Source organism: Bufo gargarizans, chromosome 2 (genome assembly GCF_014858855.1).
Source record: "Bufo gargarizans isolate SCDJY-AF-19 chromosome 2, ASM1485885v1, whole genome shotgun sequence".
NCBI lineage: Eukaryota > Metazoa > Chordata > Amphibia > Anura > Bufonidae > Bufo > Bufo gargarizans.
Genome location: NC_058081.1, coordinates 256018225 through 256038771, shown reverse-complemented (window position 1 = coordinate 256038771; position 20547 = coordinate 256018225).

The following is a 20547-nucleotide window of genomic DNA, read 5'->3' as shown; positions in this document are numbered from 1 at the left end:
GATTCCCAGGTGGTGGATAAATGGTTCGAGGATAGACGTCCCATTTGGTCGTCGGTTCAACAGAGTCTCTGCAGTGTGGTGAAGCAACAGAAGAAATTTGCTGATTGTCATCGCACTGTACAGCAAAAGTTTAAGGTGAGAGGTCAGGTGTGGGTCTCCACCTGGAACATTCCGCTGCATCAGCCATCTTCCAAGTTGGGTCCTCGATTAATTGGTCCAAACGCAGAAGATCAACCGAGTAACGTACAAGGTTGCTCTTCCACCATTGATTCAAGGAGTGAACACCTTTCATGTATCACTTCACAAATCGGCAGCCGACTCTGTCCCCTTCATTCAGATTCCACCCCTGTTGGAGGTTCAAGGGGTGCCAGAGTTCGAGGTGAACAGGATTTTGGACTCTTGTTGTGTCCAGAGGTCTCTCCTATACTTGATAGACTGGAAGGGCTTTGGTCCAGAGTAGAGATGTTGGGTACCTGCTCATCAGGTGCATGTGGATGAGTTGGTGGCAGCTTTCAACCGGGATAATCCGGGGAAAGCTTGCTTGCAGTCTTCTGAGCTGCCTCCTCGAGGGGGGGGGGGGGTAATGTAAGATCCTCACCTATTTAGCACTCCGGTGTGACCAAAAAGGGTCCTCGTGGAGCTGCAGGTCAGGTTACGCGTGTCTCCATTGATAAACCAGGTCCGACCCCTTTGCGAACTGACGCGGGGATGCGTTTGCATGTGCGCCGGAGGGGGAAGACCCCATGGCTTTCGGGGACAGCTTGGCTGGCTAGTGGCAGTGTGCTGCGGCCGAGCTTGTCTCCGGTGCCTATTGCAGATTCGATTCCGGTGTCCATGTCGACGCGCTCACGCACTCTCGCATCCGCTCGAAAACGGGTTGGCAAGGGGATACGCGGTCGCGCGGATGCGCTTTGCCGACCAGCAAACAAAATGGCACCTGGCCGCAAGTTCAAAGTAGATTAGGGGGCCGGCATTGGTCTAATTGACTAATGACCGACCAAAGCCTTGTACACAGGAGTAGGGCAGGATCATGACCTATGGGGTGTGGACACTTGGCACCCTGGGATTTGCTAGCAGGCACATAAAAGGTGGCCTCCCAGGTCGGTCAGTGCCCACTGTTATCTTTCCTCAACCAGGTGCAGGTCAGTACTGCTAGCTACTGACTGAAGATTACTGGGAATCCGTCCGTTCCAGTGGGACCCAGGACCCGGGACGTTCTGTGATGCATCCGTTTACCTGGCAAGTTGCACAGAGACTTATGCATGGATCGGGACTACTCCTGGCTTTCCTTTGTTTTTTTGTTTGCCTGATATTTGCCCAGTGAAGTTTACCTGGACTTTGTTTATTTTGTTAATAAACCCCTTTGACTTCATCCTCACTGGTATGTTTCGTTGGTGCCTTGCATTACACTCACAAAGTGACTCCAGACCTGAACTGGTGTTTAAAAAGTGGGTTTTGGAAAAGATTTGCTTCTAAACTTCAAATTTTGAAATTGAAATTTTGAAAGTTGCGCATTTTTCCAAATCTTTGGTAAATTTGGTATATTTTTTATAAATAAAAATAAAATATTTTGACTCAAGTTTACCAATGTCATAAAGTACAGTATGTAACGAGAAAAAAAATATAAGAATGGCTTGGATAAGCAAAGTTATCACCACATAAAGTGACACATGTCAGATTTGCAAAAAATGGCCTGGTCCATAAGATGAAAAATGGCAGGGTCCTGAAGGGGTTAAGGGTTGCTCTGGATGATGGATATATAATAGGTCACCTTTCATCTACATGAAAAATGCAGTCAGGGACCTGAATCCTGGTATGCATATCCACATTCATATTGCAGAGAGCAGCAGTTCACTGTAAGAAGTCAGCATGTATCAAAACTAGGGATAAGCGAATTGACTTTGGATGAAACATCCAAAGTCGATTTGCATAAAACTTTGTTAGAATACTGTACAGAGCGAGCGCTCCTTACAGCATTAGAATGTATTGGCTCCTATGAGCCAAAGTTATTACTTTGCGAAGTCTCGTGGGACTTCGGGTAATAACTTCAGAAATTAATTTCTACTGTAAAAAAAACTTTTTCCGAACTCGGGTTTGGTTCCAAGGTACCACTTGGAACTGAACCCGAGTTTGGGAAATAGTTTTTTACAGTAGAAATCTATTTAATAAGTTATTACGCGAAGTCTCACGAGACTTTGCAAAGTAATAACTTCAGCTCATCAGAGCCAATACATTCTAATACTGTACAGAGCGCTCCCCTCACTGTATTGAATAAGTCTTAACGTTTGTTCTTCACATCTGAAATGTTTATAGCTTCCTGTCAGAATTACGAGCTTCTGTATAAATGAAGCAGGAGCCTACAGATGGAATCCCCTTCAGAACTTATTGTTTATGCACATATATAATTGGCAAAATCAGCTTATTCACAAGAACGGCATTTTATTCACTCAGCAGGTAGAAAAGCAATATCAAATTAAATTGTGTACACTTTGGAGAACTTTGAGAACAGCTTGATGACCAAAATAACAAATACTTCATTTTTTATTTACTGTTTACATTTGCAAAACAGAATCTCACTTCGACAATTTACAATAAACCAGTTTCCTTTGACGCCTCTACTTTTTTCCTTACATTTATTCAGATTTAAACATTTGAAACTCATGTGCTAGCCACTTAAAAAAGTTTTTTTTTACTCAATCAGTGTTGATGGTTTTTAGGCTCCTATAGCTTGTGAATGTGCAAAATGGCTACATATTACATTTACAGTCATTTGCATCTAGCTCTATACTGCAAAACTATACTTAAAAGGACATTAAACCTGAAAAACAAGAAAAAAAAAACATCTGCAGAAAGCAGTTAGAGAAGTATTTAGCTTCTCTATACTTCTCCATCTTCGGATAGAGACCAGCTCTGTGCATTACTGTAGCATAAAAAATAATGGGCAGAAGACAATACTTTCATTATATTTCTGATTAGTTATAGGGACATATCAATAGTTTAGAATGATAGGGGTCTGAGCGCTGAGACCGCCACCAATTTCTAGAAGTAGGAAAGAAAAGTGTGTACTTAGCACTCTCTCTCACACACAAAAGTTTAATGAAAGCACAGTGTCACTTTAACACTGCATTGACGGAGTATGGAAGCTGCAAAACTTCATCAATATCTTGCAAAACCTCCTCTTGTATGTGTGCAGGAATACTAGGCAGTACCACGTCACTGACACTACAGGAATTGCTTCCAAGCTTTCCCAGGTGCCTGAATGTCAAGTTTGCCTATATACCAAGAGAGATTTCTCCCTGCCTGTCTAGGTAAATTTGACATTAATCAGTGTTGGAGACATGGATTATAATTCTTGTGGAGCTGTACACACTGATCATATAATATTACTCTTACATTATGGATGTAATCCAGCTTTCCCAGGACCTTAAAAGGCAAATCTGCCTCCCTATTGAACTATATAGTAGTGATGAGAGGGATTTATCTTGGTAGATTTAGTATTTTGCAGTTTACTACAGCTCCACTGTCACGAATATTGGGGAGGGGAGGGATACCAGAAAGACAACAGAAGGGAGAAAACAAAGAACTAGGCCTCAAGGTTAGGGAGAAGGGAAAGGTCACCTCCTAGGAAAGCCCTAGATCTAGCCCTGACTCCTGTCAGTATGTATAGACCCTGAAGGTGGGAAAATACATATGCCGGAACCTAAACCCTAAGAGCCCTGAGATGCCCTAGAGGTATTGAAAGGAAATGAGACTACTGGTTCCTTCCCAGGTGAACGAACCAGCCTCTCCCTGAGGCCTAGTAACAACAAGCACAAGGGAACCACCAAATACAAAGAGCAGTACAACTTATCTTATAAAAACAAAATGGATGAGCAGAAACACAGGTAAGGTCCACACTCCAACTCTTCCAAATCCAAGCAGAGAATATCAACCGCATAGTATGAAGTGTGAAACCAAACTAAATAGGGAAGCAGTAATTACAGCCAGCTGCACCTGACAAGAGGTGTGGTCATTATCAAACAACAACACTGAGAATCAAGAGGCTGTCAGTTAACCTCACATGCAGGTACCGTGACATCCACATGATGGACAACAATTTCTGTGGAAATATAATGGTGGCCACACTTGGTGTATACTATATAGTATCGGAAGAGACAAGGCAAACAAAAAGAAAATTAAATTAACTCCTTAACAACGCAGAACAAGAATACTCATTCTAAACAGTGGGTCCTTCTCATATTAGGATGAGTATTCTCATCCTGTGGTTAACTGTCCCTTCCCTATACATGTAGTGGATCAGCGGTAAGGAGCTGACTGTTTGTAATACCAGCTATATCTGCCAGCATTGGTGAAAACACAGATGGTGGTAGATTAACCCCCTATATGATGCTATCAATGGCGACTGCGGCATACAGGAGGTTGATTCTCTCACTCCATTGGGTCCCTGGCGCTGCGATGGCTGGGTCCTGATAGTTGCTATGGCAGCCCCAAGCCTTGCAAAGTCCTTGGGGCCTGACAGCTACAGAGATCTATAAGGCTAAGCCCCTAGGCTAGGTCTCATAGGCGAACTGTCAGTGTAATACACTGATAGTCAATGCAGTATAATACAGCATGTATTGTACTGCATTGAAACAGGGATCAGACCCTGAAATGTTGAAGTCCCATAGTGGGATAAAAATAGAAAAGTGGAAAAAGTGATTTCTAACAATAAAAAACATTTAAGTTTCAACTTAAAAAAAAACACCCTTTCCAATAATCAAGCTATGTACAATGAAAAAACAAACAAAAAAACAAACATATATATATATATATATATATATATATATATATACACACACACATATTAAGGGTTTTCTTTTCTTTTTTCTTCACCTTAGAGCCTCTACAGTTGTAGGCCAGTGCTGTATAAGTCACCAAACTAAATCTCAAATACACATGATGCTGTTTCTCCTTTGGTGTGCCCATATAGCACTTTACCTCCACATATGAGGTGCTGCCATATCCAGAATGAAATGGGTAACAAATTATGTGGTCCTTTTTTGCCTGTAACCCCTTAAAAATGAAAAATCTGGGTCTAAAGCAACATTTTCTTGGAAAATGTTAATATTTTTTTTCATGAAATGCAATTTAGGTCAAAGTGCTTACTACACCACTTGAATAATTTATTGGGGGTGTAGTTTCCAAAATGGGGTCACTTTTTTGGGGGGGATTCTGCTGTAAAGGTGCCTCAAGGTCTCTTCAAAGAACCATTTCCACAAAATCTGCACTCACAAGCATATGGTCCTCCGTGGCAAACCCATACAGCAATTAACAACTACATATGGGGTGCTGCCACATTCAGTAGAAACTGCATATCAATTTGTAGGGTCCAATTTTTTTTTCTGTTACCCCTTTTGAAAATCATAAATCTGGGACTAAAGCAACATTTAATTGGAAAGATGAATTTGTTTCATTTTAACAGTCAAGTGTTTCTAAATTCTGTAAAATGCTGGTGGAGTCCAAGTGGTCAGTACATCCTTCAATAAATTCCTTGAGCAGTGCAGTTCTCAAAATGAGGTCACCTTTTGGGGGTTTCCGCTCAAAAACCATTCTTGCAAAATCTGACCTCTAATAACCAAATGGCTCAATTTTCCTTTGGAGCCCTGCCATGTGCCCAAATAGCAGGTTAGTTCCACATATGGAGTATTGACATGTTCAGGAGAAAATGCTTAACAAAATTTGGGATGCTTTATTTCTGTTACCCCTTGCGAAAATGAAAAATGGGGGGTTTATGCAACATGTTATTTTAAACTTTTATACCATGTGTTTCTAAAGTCTATGAAATGCCTGTGTGGCAAAAAAGGCCAGTACACCCTTCAATAGGTTCCTTGAGGGGTGTAGATTCCAAAATGGGGTAACTTTTGGGGGGTTTCCACTGTAGAGGTACCTTAGGGTCTCTTCAAATGTATCATGGCACCCTAAAACCATTCCAGCAAAATCTGCACTCCATAAACCATAACCTAACCATGTGTCCATATAGCAGCTTACGACCATATATGGGGTGTTTCTGTAAAACCGCAGAATCAGCGTAATAAATATTGAGGTTTGTTTTGCTGTTAACCCTTGCTGCCTTATAGGAAAAATAGATTAAAATCTAAAATCTGCAAAAAAAGGGAAATTTTGACATTTCACCATTTTTTTCATTACATTTTTGTGAACTATGTAAAGGGTTAACAAAGTTTGTAAAATAAGTTTTGAATAATTCGAGGGGTATAGTTTCTACAATGAGGTCATTTATGGGTGTTTTTTTTTTTTTTTTTTACTATATGAGCCCCACAAAGTGTCTTCATAACTGAATTAGTCCTTAAAAAATAGGTTTTGAATATTTTCTTAAAAATTCTAAGACTTCTAATGTACAAAATGATGAGTACAAAAAGTAGCCATATGGTAAATGTTAATTAATAACTATTTACCACAGAATGATAGAAAAGTGGGAACCTAAGACGTCTGTGTGTCAAACTCTGTTATCCATCATGGGGTCCAAATGTGATTTCTGTCATTTTTGAGGAAGGTTAGTGCTGTATGTTGTGCTATTCTTTCTGTCAAATCTGAAGGAACTATTGTAAAAAGTATTAGAACAGAGCCTATGACCGCGGCGTGAAAATAGCCTTATTTTGTTAATATTTATCACTGTCTCTTCCTTGAGGGTACTTGGAGTAAAAGGGTGGGGGGTACTTTATGGGTAGAATGAGCACAACCCTGTAGTCTGCCAGCAGTCCTATGGAGAATGAATAGAAGGGCAATGGACATGTGTAACCTGCAGGGACAAGAGACCCCCTTGATTGTTGGAGGCTCCAGCAGTTGTGCCCACACAGATCACAGCATTGGATAGTTTCTAACATGACATAACCCATTTAATTACTCTACATAATATTTAGCTTATTTCATGCTCTTTGCAGTATACCTAGCATACCTAGTTTCTATCCAACAGTCCACCCATTAACTATTCACATGTGGAATCAGTCGTAATTATTCTAGTTTGATGTTTACATGTCAATGAGCATCCAGGGTTCTTAAGTAAATAAACAATGTTATTCTACTTCTTGATGGTTTCAGGTAGCTATAGATTTCATTAGATGATCATGGGTTTCCTTAGTAAACAGAAGTGTAGGAATAAAGTAAGATATAAGAGAGGCAAGAAGACAGAAGCCTTCACTATTGGGCAATGTTTAGCATCAGTAACATGGTTTAGAAAAATGTAATGACCCTCCTGAGCATTTCTTATGCCATGTTTTAACCTATTTACTATTTATCTGGTGTACTCAAAGAAATGTTTGCAATGAGCCTCTCTGTCTCCAACTTTGGTACCTTTATCTTTTTTCATATTATAGTTTGTGAGGTTAAAAAGAACATGTCAGGGTCAAAATGCAGTCTACAGGCAGTATGTTATAGAGCAGGAAGAGCTCAGCAGATCGATAATTTTATGAGAAATGATTCAGTATAACTTGTAATTTATACATTAAATGTTTTTCTCTTTCTGAACTTGGTTGTACACAGGGTAATTTTTTTTTTATCAGTAATATATGCGCAGAGAATGCTATCAGTCATTGATAAACCCACTCAGGCAACTGAGCTCAGAAAGAGCAGAGATTTTAATTAATACATTACAAGTTTTGCCGACTTTCCCACAAAACTATGTATCAATCTGCCTGCTCCTTCTGCTCTATAACATAGTGACAGGTTCCTTTTAAAGGGGTTCTCCAGAAATAAAAATTAAAATACCTAAATACATTTTATAATAAATATATTCACAAATACCTTGTATTACTTAGAATGGCTTGTTTTGTTTGGGGAGCAAAATTAGGAGAAATAAAATGGCCGTCATTTTATCAGTACACACAAAACCTGTCCTAATCACACAGGAGGACAAGTTACTTCACCACAATGAGCCATAGTGCTGCCTCATCCCCCTTTCTGCTCTGCCTGTCAGGAATCATGATCCTGAATACAGGTGAATTTTTGTGGGAGATGATGAGAAGACATGAGAGGAGGGTGAGGGGTGGCTAATGAGCAGCAGCACTTGTTTACAGTTGCCATTACCACAGCAACAAATTACCACAGACTGTCCCGTCCGTCCTCTGTGTACCTCATGTCTCCTCATGAACTAAATTCCCCAGAGATTCAGCTGAAGATCTTATCAGCTGTATTCAGGATCATAATCCCTGACAAGTAGAGAGGAGGAGGAGGCACCTCCTCCTCCTCATGTGTGATCAGTAGCCTTTATAAATAATGAAAGGTATTTGAGAATATTGTGGTAATGTGAACAGTGCTGGAAGGTGTGTTGTCCCACTTCAGGTATCTCAGATGGGTGAGACAGATAAAATCCAGAGAGTGGCAGTAGTCTCAGCAAAGCATAGATTGCAGAGACATTTTTGTATACATTTTCTGGGCTGGATTTTACTTGGACTGGTGGCTAGGCGTGCTAGAGGGAGTTGCCAGTCCACACCCTTCCAGTACGGGTTATCCTTTCTACCTGAGGTGATCGCAGGTGAGGCCTGCTGTAATAAGGCTGGCACAAAGCGCCTCAGAGTAGGTAAGTCTGGGGAGAGATACAGAGACCCAGAGCAGAGGCTCTGTGTGTGGTCTTAGCTTGCTAGTCTCAGAGACCAGGGCATTGTGACAGCCCGAAGTTTGGGGAACGCCGTGACGCCGGGATTCAAGGGTCACAAGGCCGGAGTCGGGAGGACTGTTGGGCCACACTTCCCCATACACGTACGGGACTGATTACAGCCAGAGAGGCTGGGGAACTACGGGCTGAGAAAAAGTCGCATATGGGTTCTGTGTGTGTTCTGTAGCTGAGTCATGGCCTTGTTAACAGGTGTAGTGAGAGCCCAGCCGGGCAGGTATTTGTTTTCTTTTAATTTATGTGGGAACCTCATCACACCCAGTGATTATTAACTGGACTGTTCAGTGTATGAAAAATGTCCCAATAAATGCAATGTTTGGCCCCGAAAGCTGCGGTGGATGATGATTTCTTGTGAGAATGACCCCCCCAAGTACAGTGATCCCTTACATTTGGTGGAGGATGCGGGCAAATTGTCCACGAAAGAAGGGCAACAGTCGGTTGTTAGGGGCAACAAGACAAAGAGCAGGTGCTACTGAGTGCTGCTTTGTTGCAGTGTTATGCTTAAACAGACAGAAGCCTCTTACGTCCAGTGGAGCTGTGGCTTGTGCTGTTCTGGACTCTTGTTACTATTTTGCTGCTCGGTGATTTAAAGGGTCAAAAAAAACCTGACCTGTGAAAATGGCTGCGGCTTGGTATCATCCGTGGGAGAAGGACTGCGAGCTAGTGATTGGGGGAATCCCGCTGGGGGTCACTCTAGATACCCGCCAGCAGGTGTCTCGGGTCAGGCCTGATTTGCTGGACTTTCTGGAGAGAGGGCCAGAGACTGATGCCACCGTGTCTCTGACCTTTGTGACAGAGTATAGCTCAGTGCAATGGGAGCTGTTAAAATGTGCGACCCTGGAAGTGGAATTTGTGCTGGGCAAGGACTTTCCATTGTTTGGGCAGTTGTGGAGCGGAGCTCCTGATAAAAAGCAAAGATATGCTGTTGCCAAGGGAAACCTTCGGGAAGACAAAGAGGTGGAGAGCGATGCAGTTCTCATGAGTGCATATCTTCTCTGCGACTTTGCACAAGATTCTAAAGGGTGCGGCTGGAATGACCGTCCAGGAAGAGTCTTAACTGCAGGCCAAGTTGTTTCCGGTAGCAACTGTTGGAGTAAGGAGTCTGCAGGTGATCATGGTACCAGGAATCAAGAGCAGGTCTCCAGAGGCTGGATTTTGGAGGATGGTCTCAGCAGAGATGTCCGTGGGATATCCTCATCTCCCGAGACTGCTGAACCCGTGACACCGAAGGGTAAGACTGTTCCTGTTATTAACTGTGTGGCAGACCCAGTGACAGTGAGCCGGCGGCAGTTGATACCTGCTGGGCCGGTAGGTAATAAGTCACACAAAAAATAAAAACGGTGTCTGAACAGGCGGATAAGCCTGTTGTGATTGCTCCCTCGCAGAAATCTACAGAGGAGAAGGTTTCTGTGTTACCTCAGTTGCCCATGATCAAAGCTAGTTTTGGAATGACAAGGATTCGGGATCCCATGCTAGCCTGGGTAAGAGTTAGCACAATATTGAAACCTGAGACTGGTAAAACAATAAAGGCGCTGGACAGTCATGAGGCTAAAAACTATCCGCTGATTTTTACTGAGCGTGAGACTCCAATGAGAACAGGGACTTATGAACTTGATGTTACAGATACGCTCATGCATGAGGGAGTGTCGGGGTGTAATTTCCCCTTATGCTGGTAGTTGTGGAGTAATGGAGACACTTCTGCAGAGAGTGCAAAAACTCCTGCAGAACTTGTACCTGTCCCTTTAAGTGAACGTGTAAGGGAAAGGACCATTGAAAACAGTGATGTAGTTGAAGTGAAAAATGTGAGGTCATGTGAAGTATAAGATGATGACATGCCTTTTCCCTTTCAGGATGTGGTCAGGAGAGAAGTGCCCCCTCCTGGTAAAAATATACAGTACAGACCAAAAGTTTGGACACACCTTCTCATTCAAAGAGTTTTCTTTATTTTCATGACTATGAAAATTGTAGATTCACACTGAAGGCATCAAAACTATGAATTAACACATGTGGAATTATAGACATAACAAAAATGTGTGAAACAACTGAAAATATGTCATATTCTAGGTTCTTCAAAGTAGCCACCTTTTGCTTTGATTACTGCTTTGCACACTCTTGGCATTCTCTTGATGAGCTTCAAGAGGTAGTCACCCGAAATGGTTTTCACTTCACAGGTGTGCCCTGTCAGGTTTAATAAGCGGGATTTCTTGCCTTATAAATGGGGTTGGGACCATCAGTTGTGTTGTGGAGAAGTCAGGTGGATACACAGCTGATAGTCCTAATGAATAGACTGTTAGAATTTGTATTATGGCAAGAAAAAAGCAGCTAAGTAAATAAAAACGAGTGGCCATTATTACGTTAAGAAATGAAGGTCAGTCAGTCCGAAAAATTGGGAAAACTTTGAAAGTGTCCCCAAGCGCAGTCACAAAAACCATCAAGCGCTACAAAGAAACTGGCTCACATGCAGACCGCCCCAGGAAAGGAAGACCAAGAGTCACCTCTGCTGTGGAGGATAAGTTCATCCGAGTCACCAACCTCAAAAATTGCAGGTTAACAGCAGCTCAGATTAGAGACCAGGTCAATGCCACACAGAGTTCTAGCAGCAGACACATCTCTAGAACAACTGTTAAGAGGAGACTGTGTGAATCAGGCCTTCATGGTAGAATATCTGCTAGGAAACAACTGCTAAGGACAGGCAACATGCAGAAGAGACTTGTTTGGGCTAAAGAACACAAGGAATGGACATTAGACCAGTGGTAATCTGTGCTTTGGTCCAGTGGCGTACACACAATCCATGGGGCGCCGGTGTGAAACTGATCTATGGGGCCCCCTCCCCGTCGCCCCCCCCCCAACCTGCCTCCAAGCCCCCCCTACTACCTCCACTACTAGTGTTGTAACTATAGTGTAATGGGCCACAGTGCAAACATTTTTATAAAGAACCGGCAGATTTTCTTACTAAGGGCTCTTTCCGTGCGGGTAATCCTCTGCGTGACTGAGTGCCAAGCCCCATTCTGGACAGCAGAGACACGAAGCAGTAACATGATTGACTGTGATCTTTTTACTACAAAATCACGGTGACAACTTTATGTCTGTGATTTTGTAGTAAAAAGATCACAGAGAGGCACAGAGCATTACCAATCATGTTAATGCTCCGTGTCTCTGCTGTCCGGAATGGGGCTTGGCTGTCTTTCACGCAGTGGTTTACCCGCACGGGATCCGCTCGTGTTAAAGAGCCCTAAGCCCAATGCATGGCTACACTCACCCAGTCCTAATAAAATCTGGTCCTAACTCATCCAGGGTGTCGCTGGCGTCGGCGTGATGTCCGCTGGATCCAGAACAAGGTCCCTGTGGTGATAAAGAAAAAAATAATAATCACATAAGGAAGGGATGGTGACTGCCCCTGTGAAATCACCAGCAGGGGGCACTGTGCTGGCCTGTAAGACTGAGCCATGCCAATGTATAGCAGGGTAATCTAGGACATTTCCCCTAAGTGGAACCACACAGTACTAATGCCCACCTTGTGGCCCCTCACAGTAGTTATGTCCACCTTTATTCCTGTCACAGTAATTATGCCCAGATATGTGCCCCCTCATAGTAGTTATGCCAAATGTGTCCCCTTACAGTAGTTATGCCCAGATATGTGCCCCCTCAAAGTGGTTATGCCAGATTGTGTCCCCTCACAGTAGTAATGCCAGATTATGTGTCCCCTCACAGTAGTAATGCCAGATTATGTGCCCCCTCACAGTAGTAATGCCAGACTATGTGCCCCTCACCTAGTAACGCCAGATTATGTGCCCCTCACAGTAGTAATGCCAGATTATGTGCCCCTTCACAGTATTTATGCCCGGTTATGTGCCCCCTCAAAGTAAATATGCCCAGATATGTGTCCCCTCAGAGTGGTTATGCCAGATTATGTGCCCCTCACATTAGATATGCCCACATATGTGCCCATCCCCCTCACATTGGTTATGCCAGATTACATGCCCCATCACAGTAGTTATGCCTTCATATGTGCCCCCTCAAAGTTATGCCTTTATATGTGCCCCCTCACAGTAGTTATGCCACATTAGGTGCCCCCTCAAATTAGTTATGGCAGATTAGGTGCCCCTCAGTAGAGATGCCAACTTTTGTGCCCCCTCACTCTAGTTGTGCCCATCAAACAAACCCCCCCCCGCCCCCAGTCTGCAGCGTTAGAAAGCAGCGTTAGAAAAAAAAAAAACATACTTACCTTCTTCCCTGGTGAGAGGAGGCAGATTGCCAGGCTTTCAGGTCTCCTCCCACAGGCAGCAGCGCGATCTGGGGCCAGCAGGGGGAGCTCCTGAGCTCTGAAGATCAGTGAAGCAGGGAGCAGAGAGGTTTCCCTGCTTCACTGTGGAAACGGAACTGCCAGCCATGTGTGTGTGAGTGCGCTCCCCCCCCCTCTTTCTTGACCCTCCGGCCCCCCCACCCCCATATTATACATGTAATGGAGGCATGGAGAGCGCTCTGATGGGGCCCGGAAATGCCACTGTACTTCATGCCGGGCCCCATCAGAGCGCTCCATTACATGTGAGTACCGCGGGGGCCCTGCCAGCAGCCTGGGGGGGGGGGGGGGTCCACAGGCGGCCGGGCCCCCTGGAGTGCTGGGCCCGGTCGCAACTGTGACCATGGTATGTACGCCACTTCTTTGGTCTGATGAGTCCAAATTTGAGATCTTTGGTTCCAACCACCAAGTCTTTGTGCGACGCAGAAAAGGTGAACGGATGGACTCTACATACCTGGTTCCCACCGTGAAGCATGGAGGAGGAGGTGTGATGGTGTGGGGGTGCTTTGCTGGTGACACTGTTGGGGATTTATTCAAAATTGAAGGCATACTGAACCAGCATGGCTACCACAGCATCTTGCAGCGGCATGCTATTCCATCCGGTTTGCGTTTAGTTGGACCATCATTTATTTTTCAACAGGACAATGACCCCAAACACACCTCCAGGCTGTGTAAGGGCTATTTGACCATGAAGGAGAGTGATGGGGTGCTGCGCCAGATGACCTGGCCTCCACAGTCACCAGACCTGAACCCAATCAAGATGGTTTGGGGTGAGCTGGACCGCAGAGTGAAGGAAAAACAAGTGCTAAGCATCTCTGGGAACTCCTTCAAGACTGTTGGAAGACCATTTCAGGTGACTACCTCTTGAAGCTCATCAAGAGAATGCCAAGAATGTGCAAAGCAGTAATCAAAGCAAAAGGTGGCTACTTTGAAGAACCTAGAATATGACATATTTTCAGTTGTTTCACACTTTTTTGTTATGTATATAATTCCACATGTGTTAATTCATACGAACCGGATTCCAAAAAAGTTGGGACACTATACAAATCGTGAATTCGTGTTCACCGACAATGGTTTCTGGAAGTATTCCTGAGCCCATTCTGTGATTTCCTTTACAGTAGCATTCATGTTTGTGGTGCAGTGTCGTTTAAGGGCCCGGAGATCACGGGCATCCAGTATGGTTTTACGGCCTTGACCCTTACGCACAGAGATTGTTCCAGATTCTCTGAATCTTCGGATGATGTTATGCACAGTTGATGATGATAGATGAAAAGTCTTTGCAATTTTTCGCTGGGTAACACCTTTCTGATATTGCTCCACTATCTTTCTGCGCAACATTGTGGGAATTGGTGATCCTCTACCCATCTTGGCTTCTGAGAGACACTGCCACTCTGAGAAGCTCTTTTTATACCCAATCATGTTGCCAATTGACCTAATTAGTGTTAATTGGTCTTCCAGCTCTTCATTATGCTCAAATTTACTTTTTCCAGCCTCTTATTGCTACTTGTCCCAACTTTTTTGGGATTTGTTGACACCGTGAAATTTTGAATCAACGTATTTTTCCTTTAAAATTATACATTTACTCGGATTAAACGTTTGACCTGTCATCTACGTTCTATTACAAATAAAATATTGATATTTGCCATCTCCACATCATTGAATTCAGTTTTTATTCACAATTTGTATAGTGTCCCAACTTTTTGGGAATCCGGTTTGTAGTTTTGATGCCTTCAGTGTGAATCTACAATTTTCATAGTCATGAAAATAAAGAAAACTCTTTGAATGAGAAGGTGTGTCCAAACTTTTGGTCTGTACTGTATGTGATACAAAAATGCTGGTTAATGTTGTGAGCCCAGAAGGTGTACCACACGTACCAGAGGTGGATATGCAGTACTCACGGGGTATTTTTGTTGCTGGGGAAGTGTCCAATGTGGGGACTAACGCATCGGTGCCCCTAGAGGTCAGAACCGATAATGATGACACAAGTAATACAAGTGACGCATGTGCCGTGGCCTATAGCAACTCAGAGAGAGGCTGCCATGTCAAGGTCTTGCCAAATTGACGTAGTTACGGGTAGCAACCAGACGATAATTGCACCTGATGTGACTAGAGTTGAGTGGGGAGACGCCAGCCTAGTGTCTGAGACCCATATTCAGGCAGCGTTAGATGACCTGACCTGTCAGTACAGCTGCAATCATGATGATGATTTCTCTCTCTCCACACGGTCCCTAGATACGATAGAGAAGGGACTAGTTGTCATCATAAAGACATTGAAAAAGGCTGCAGAAGGGTCAAAAGAAGAGACCCCAGAAAAGATGAGTGAACTGAAGGGTCTACTGCCTGGTGTCCCAGAGAAGAGGAAAGGCTCCAGAAAGGCACGGAAGTCTCTAGTAGACATCGACAATGGGCTTAAAGAGTCCCTGGGTGGAAAACCCACAAAGTGTCTAAAGGAGAATGGTGGTACTCCTTTGTCTGATGCAGCAGCAGAACAAAGTAAAGAGCCGCTGGAACAGGAGGCCCAAGAGTGGGGCGCTTCCAACAAGGTGCGAAAAACTAAGAAGGAACAGAAGTTTGGCCAGCTCCTGGCTGAAGAGAAATACATATCGGCTCAGTATGCCGAAGAACGTGACCGAGCGGAGGCTGATTCTCGGGAGAAAGAGTCCAAGGCCCTCTCCTTGGCTAGAGCAATTGAGAAGTGCTTGAGGAGCGAAATGAATTAGAGAGGCTAAACAAGCAACTCAGAGAAGAGATAGAAGCTCTCATGAGCTCAAAAGATGACATCTATGAGTTGGAGAAGCCTAAGCGTGCTCCTGCACAGCAGGTGGAAGAAAATGAGAAACCGGAAGAGGAAGATCCTCTGGAAAGTGCCAAGAAGTCAAAGCCTTGTAAGAGTTGGTCTGGACATGGCCAGCACCCCGGCACCACCAAGGCAGAGAAGGTGGAAAAGGTATCGGCTGAACCAGTTGATGGGGCTGATGTGGATACAGAAGCCAAGAGGCTCCTGACAGTGAGCAGCCCGGGCCTGGGCATGAAAGTTGTCCCCTCTGCCGTCAATGCCTTCCAGAAAGCCAGGTGTCTGATGGGGAACAATATCCTGGGTGAACCTCTAAAGGGATTGCCAGAAGATGACGAGTCTAGTGAAGATCCCGTTGTCTCCAGTGCCTCCAACCTTGATGCGAAAGAGGAGGAGGAGTTAAGAAAGCAAGGATATGATGCCATGTCCCTGAATGGTGAGAAGGCTAATAAAGTGAAGTAGGATGCCAAAGAGACAGAGGCCAAGGAAGCTAAGGCCTAGCTCTTGAAGTGGGAGAAATCCTTGGATGTTACAGAGATCAAGGGTAAAGCCGAAGTGGAGAGAGCCAGTGAAGAGGCAGAAGACCCTGAAACTGAGGCACCATCTGAGAAAACCACTGCAGAAAAAGAAGCGAGCAGGGGCAAGCCAGCCCTGCTGACGGAGCTTCGCAAAGACAAGAAGAAAAGGCCTAAGCATCTGCAAGAGCCAGCGAAGTCAAACAGAGTCTGTCGTTTGCATAAAAATATATTCTGAAGGGAGTTCCAGAAGCAGAGATCGAAATTCTAAGAGTAAAGGAAAAAGAAATGTACGATCTGCGGTTAAAATAAAGAGACAAAAAGAGGCGAGTCGTAAGAAGCGTGCTCAGCTGAAGCAGCTGTGTAAAACAAAGAGAGAGAAAGATAAAAAAATAAAAAGAGAGGGTCTGCCTGTCACATGGACATGGGAACCTTGTAGACAATGTCTCTTGGGCTAGATGCCAGTGTGGGTAACAAACCAAGCACGGATGGCATGGGTCTGGAAAAATAAAGGGAAGCCTCTGACGCTGACCACATCTTCCAGGGAGAAGGCTGAGCCAGGCGATGGCAAGATAATGCAGATGCCCTGTCACAAGCATCCGGTTGGTACAAGTGTTGGTACAAACCCCATGCTCATTTGAACAAAGGGGGGGGGGGGGGGGGGGGCGGGATATGTGGTAATGTGAACAGTGCTGGAAGGTGTGTTGTCCCACTTCAGGTACCTCAGATGGGTGAGACAGATAAAATCCAGAGAGTGGCAGTAGTCTCAGCAAAGCATAGTTTGCAGAGACATTTTTGTATACATTTTCTGGGCTAGATTTTACTTGGATTGGTGGCTAGGCGTGCTAGAGGGAGTTGCCAGTCCACACCCTTCCAGTACGGGTTTTCCTTTCTACCTGAGGTGATCGCAGGTGAGGCCTGCTGTAATAAGGCTGGCACAAAGCGCCTCAGAGTAGGTCAGTCTGGGGAGAGACCAGGGCATTTTGACAGCCCGAAGTTTGGGGTACGCCGTAACTCAAGGGTCACAAGGCCAGAGTCGAGAGGACTGTTGGGCCACACTTCTCCATACAGGTACGGGGCTGATTACAGCCGGAGAGGCTGGGGAACTACGGGCTGAGAAAAAGCCACATATGGGTTCCGTGTGTGTTCTGTAGCCAAGTCAGGGCCACGTTAACAGGTGTAGTGAGAGCCCAGCCGGGCAGGTATTTGTTTTCTTTTCATGTATGTGGGAACCTCATCACACCCAGTGATTATTAACTGGACTGTTCAGTGTATAAAAAATGTCCCAATAAATGCAATGTTTGGCCCCGAAAGCTGCGGTGGACGGCGATTCTTGTGAGAATGACCCCCAAGTACAGCGATCCCTTACAATATATTCATAATAAAGTAATATTTAAGTATTTTCATTTTCTTAATTCCTGGAGAACCCCTTTAAGGGCATGTCTTTAGCTGGTCAATTTATACCTTAGCATAGTTAACACAAACTAAGGTTCGGACTGCTCTAGAAGGTTGTGCACTGCTCTGTCACTATGTATATGGGTATATAGCCTGCTGAATGTGTGTAAATCAAGTCATTCTTTATTCAATGATATTCTAATATAGTTGAAAAGATTTGCATAAATGGCTAAAAGGAGTATTCTGGGATTTTATTAATGATGACCTATCTTCAAGATAGGCAATCAATATCTGATCGTGGTGGTCTGATACCCCACACTCCGTCTATCATCTGTTCTGCTGTAGCTCCAGTGCCAGAAGTCGATGCTGGAACTACACAGCTCTGTCCACTACATAATGGACTTCTAGCAAAGGAACTACAGCAGGAGAGCTGACCGTGGGAGTGCAGGGTGTCAGACTCCTGCCAAATCAGATATTGATGGCCTATCCCGAGGATAGGAAATCGATAATAAAATCATGGCCAACCCATTTAATGTGTCACAAAACTATATCTGAGCAAACAAAATATTAGATATCACAAGTTGGATGATTGGACTCTTGCATGAATACTAATCTGTTTATTAATATGCAGATGAAGGAATCTGGACACATCAGACCATGTAACCTTTTTACAGTATTCAATGGACCAATTTTCATGATTATGTGCCTGCTGGTATATATTTTTTTTAATGGAATCAGAATATATTCATCACTTTTACAACTGAACTGGGCCAAGGACAGATGATGTGTGTTTTACAATGAGATAAAGCACTCCACTGTGATGTGACTATAGAAAATGACACAATAGTCACCAGTTTCCCGTGGCTCCGCTTTTACATAACTTACATTCTGAAACTGTAAATGAAAGCAACCCTCCAGGTTCATTCTTAACAGTGCTCATTTGCATGAATATTTCTGACCATTACATGATGTTCAGCATTTTTCTCAATGGTGGTTAATTAGTCTGTACCCCTGTAATGAAAATCAACTTTCCATGCACTGACTCTCTGGTGAGCCTGTTATCGACTCTGGCCCTGACTTATGAAACTGGTGCATAGTAACCAGATTCCACTTTCATTTTACAAAGGAGCTCTGAAAAATGAAAGGTCGTTGCTTTGGGCAACTAAGCCAGTTTTGCTATGCACCAATTTTGATAAATCAACCCTTTTATCTTTATACACAAAAGCCAGTATGCAGATTCAGAGCTGCAGGAGATGTGTCTCAGACTACTGCAGACACCTTATAGACACTGTAATCTGGGCTGTAGTAACAAATCACAGCTTGGTCCTGAACAACACCCGGACCACAAGTACTGCAGAAAATAAAAAGCAAGTAAATGTCACCTGTATCTACTGACTTCCATATTCTTAAAGGGATTGTTTCACTTGAGCAAGTGGAATTTATCACGTAGAGGAAGTTATTACAAGGCCTCTTTGGTGGCCAGGATAATGGGAGTGCACATAGGCTGCGGCTTTTACCTATAGTGTGCAAGCACAGCCACCGCTGATGGATGGCAGGGTGGTCCTAACCATGGAAACTATCAGTGTATAATGTGATGGAAAAATGAATCCAGCCAGCAAAGGAGACAATATGGACAATCACAATATATTAGTAAGTGGCTTGTATTAACTTTCTCTACATAATAAAAGCTATGTGGTGAAGTGACACAACCCCTTTAAGCTACAACTAGAACAGTTGCATTACTCAAACATGTCCACTTTTATGTTTGGCTTCATTCATGAGTCACCTTCCATTTTAAAGACATACAGAAGAAACCATATTAGCTGCGCTTAATGACAAAGTCAAATAGGGTTAAGGGATCGCACATTTTAAGATGCAAATGTTCCAAGTTGAAATATGAGCCTTCACAGAGATAAGATGACAATTAACATAAACCATCAGTTCCAGATAAAATAGTTTAATGGAACGTAATAATAATAATAATAATATGAGGTGATCATGTCACCCTAGTTATAGACTACTTTTACACCAAATCAACTACCTGTGCTGGAATCTCTCTTCCTCTAGTGAATCTTTCAGAATATGCTGTCCATCTGACATGAGAATAAATTACAGATGCTCAACTCCAACAGTTTAATAACATAAAATTAAATTAAAAAAATGGAAGTCCTTAAGGCTTGCTGAAAATCAGCCATATTCAAATCATTAGACAAATAATGATATAATACTGGGCCTGCACTAGGGATAAATGCTAATAAATGCTTGCAGGGGGAGCTCCTTCCACTCAATGTATGTTGTGCCTGCATTAAGTTTACATGATAGCCGGGCCGCACAACACTTACTGTTAAGTACTTACTGATAAGTACATCTCGCATTACGTTTTCAGTGCAGTTTTCCTACTTGGAAAATAAATAACTTAAAAGGTTCTAAATTGTATCACTCAAGTCATTTCAATGCTGTCAAAGGTGATGTTCACTTTACTATGGCATGCTGGGCTAATACAGGAGACATTCCACAATGGTACCCGCATCCTCTCCATTAGCTAGAAATAAGCGGCTTTCAGCTCTGGAGGAGAAATGAATGTATGTGCATTCATTTAAAATGGGCATGCCGCAATCTTCTAGTCCTCAAACAGCCATGATGCCTGTAGAGTGTAGCTCTCACAATGATAATAGCCGATTATACTCCGCTCCCAATATTCAGCTCCGATCAGTGGGTCTCAATGTGGGAAGGGGTGTCACCTTTACATTCCGTGGTATCAGATCTAAAAGTCATTTTATGTTTAAAGGGCTAGCCATTAATATAGTTTGGCTTTCCCATTAGTGTATTATTAGTATAACAATTGAGCACTAATAAGAAGCATTTGCAAGAGAAATTC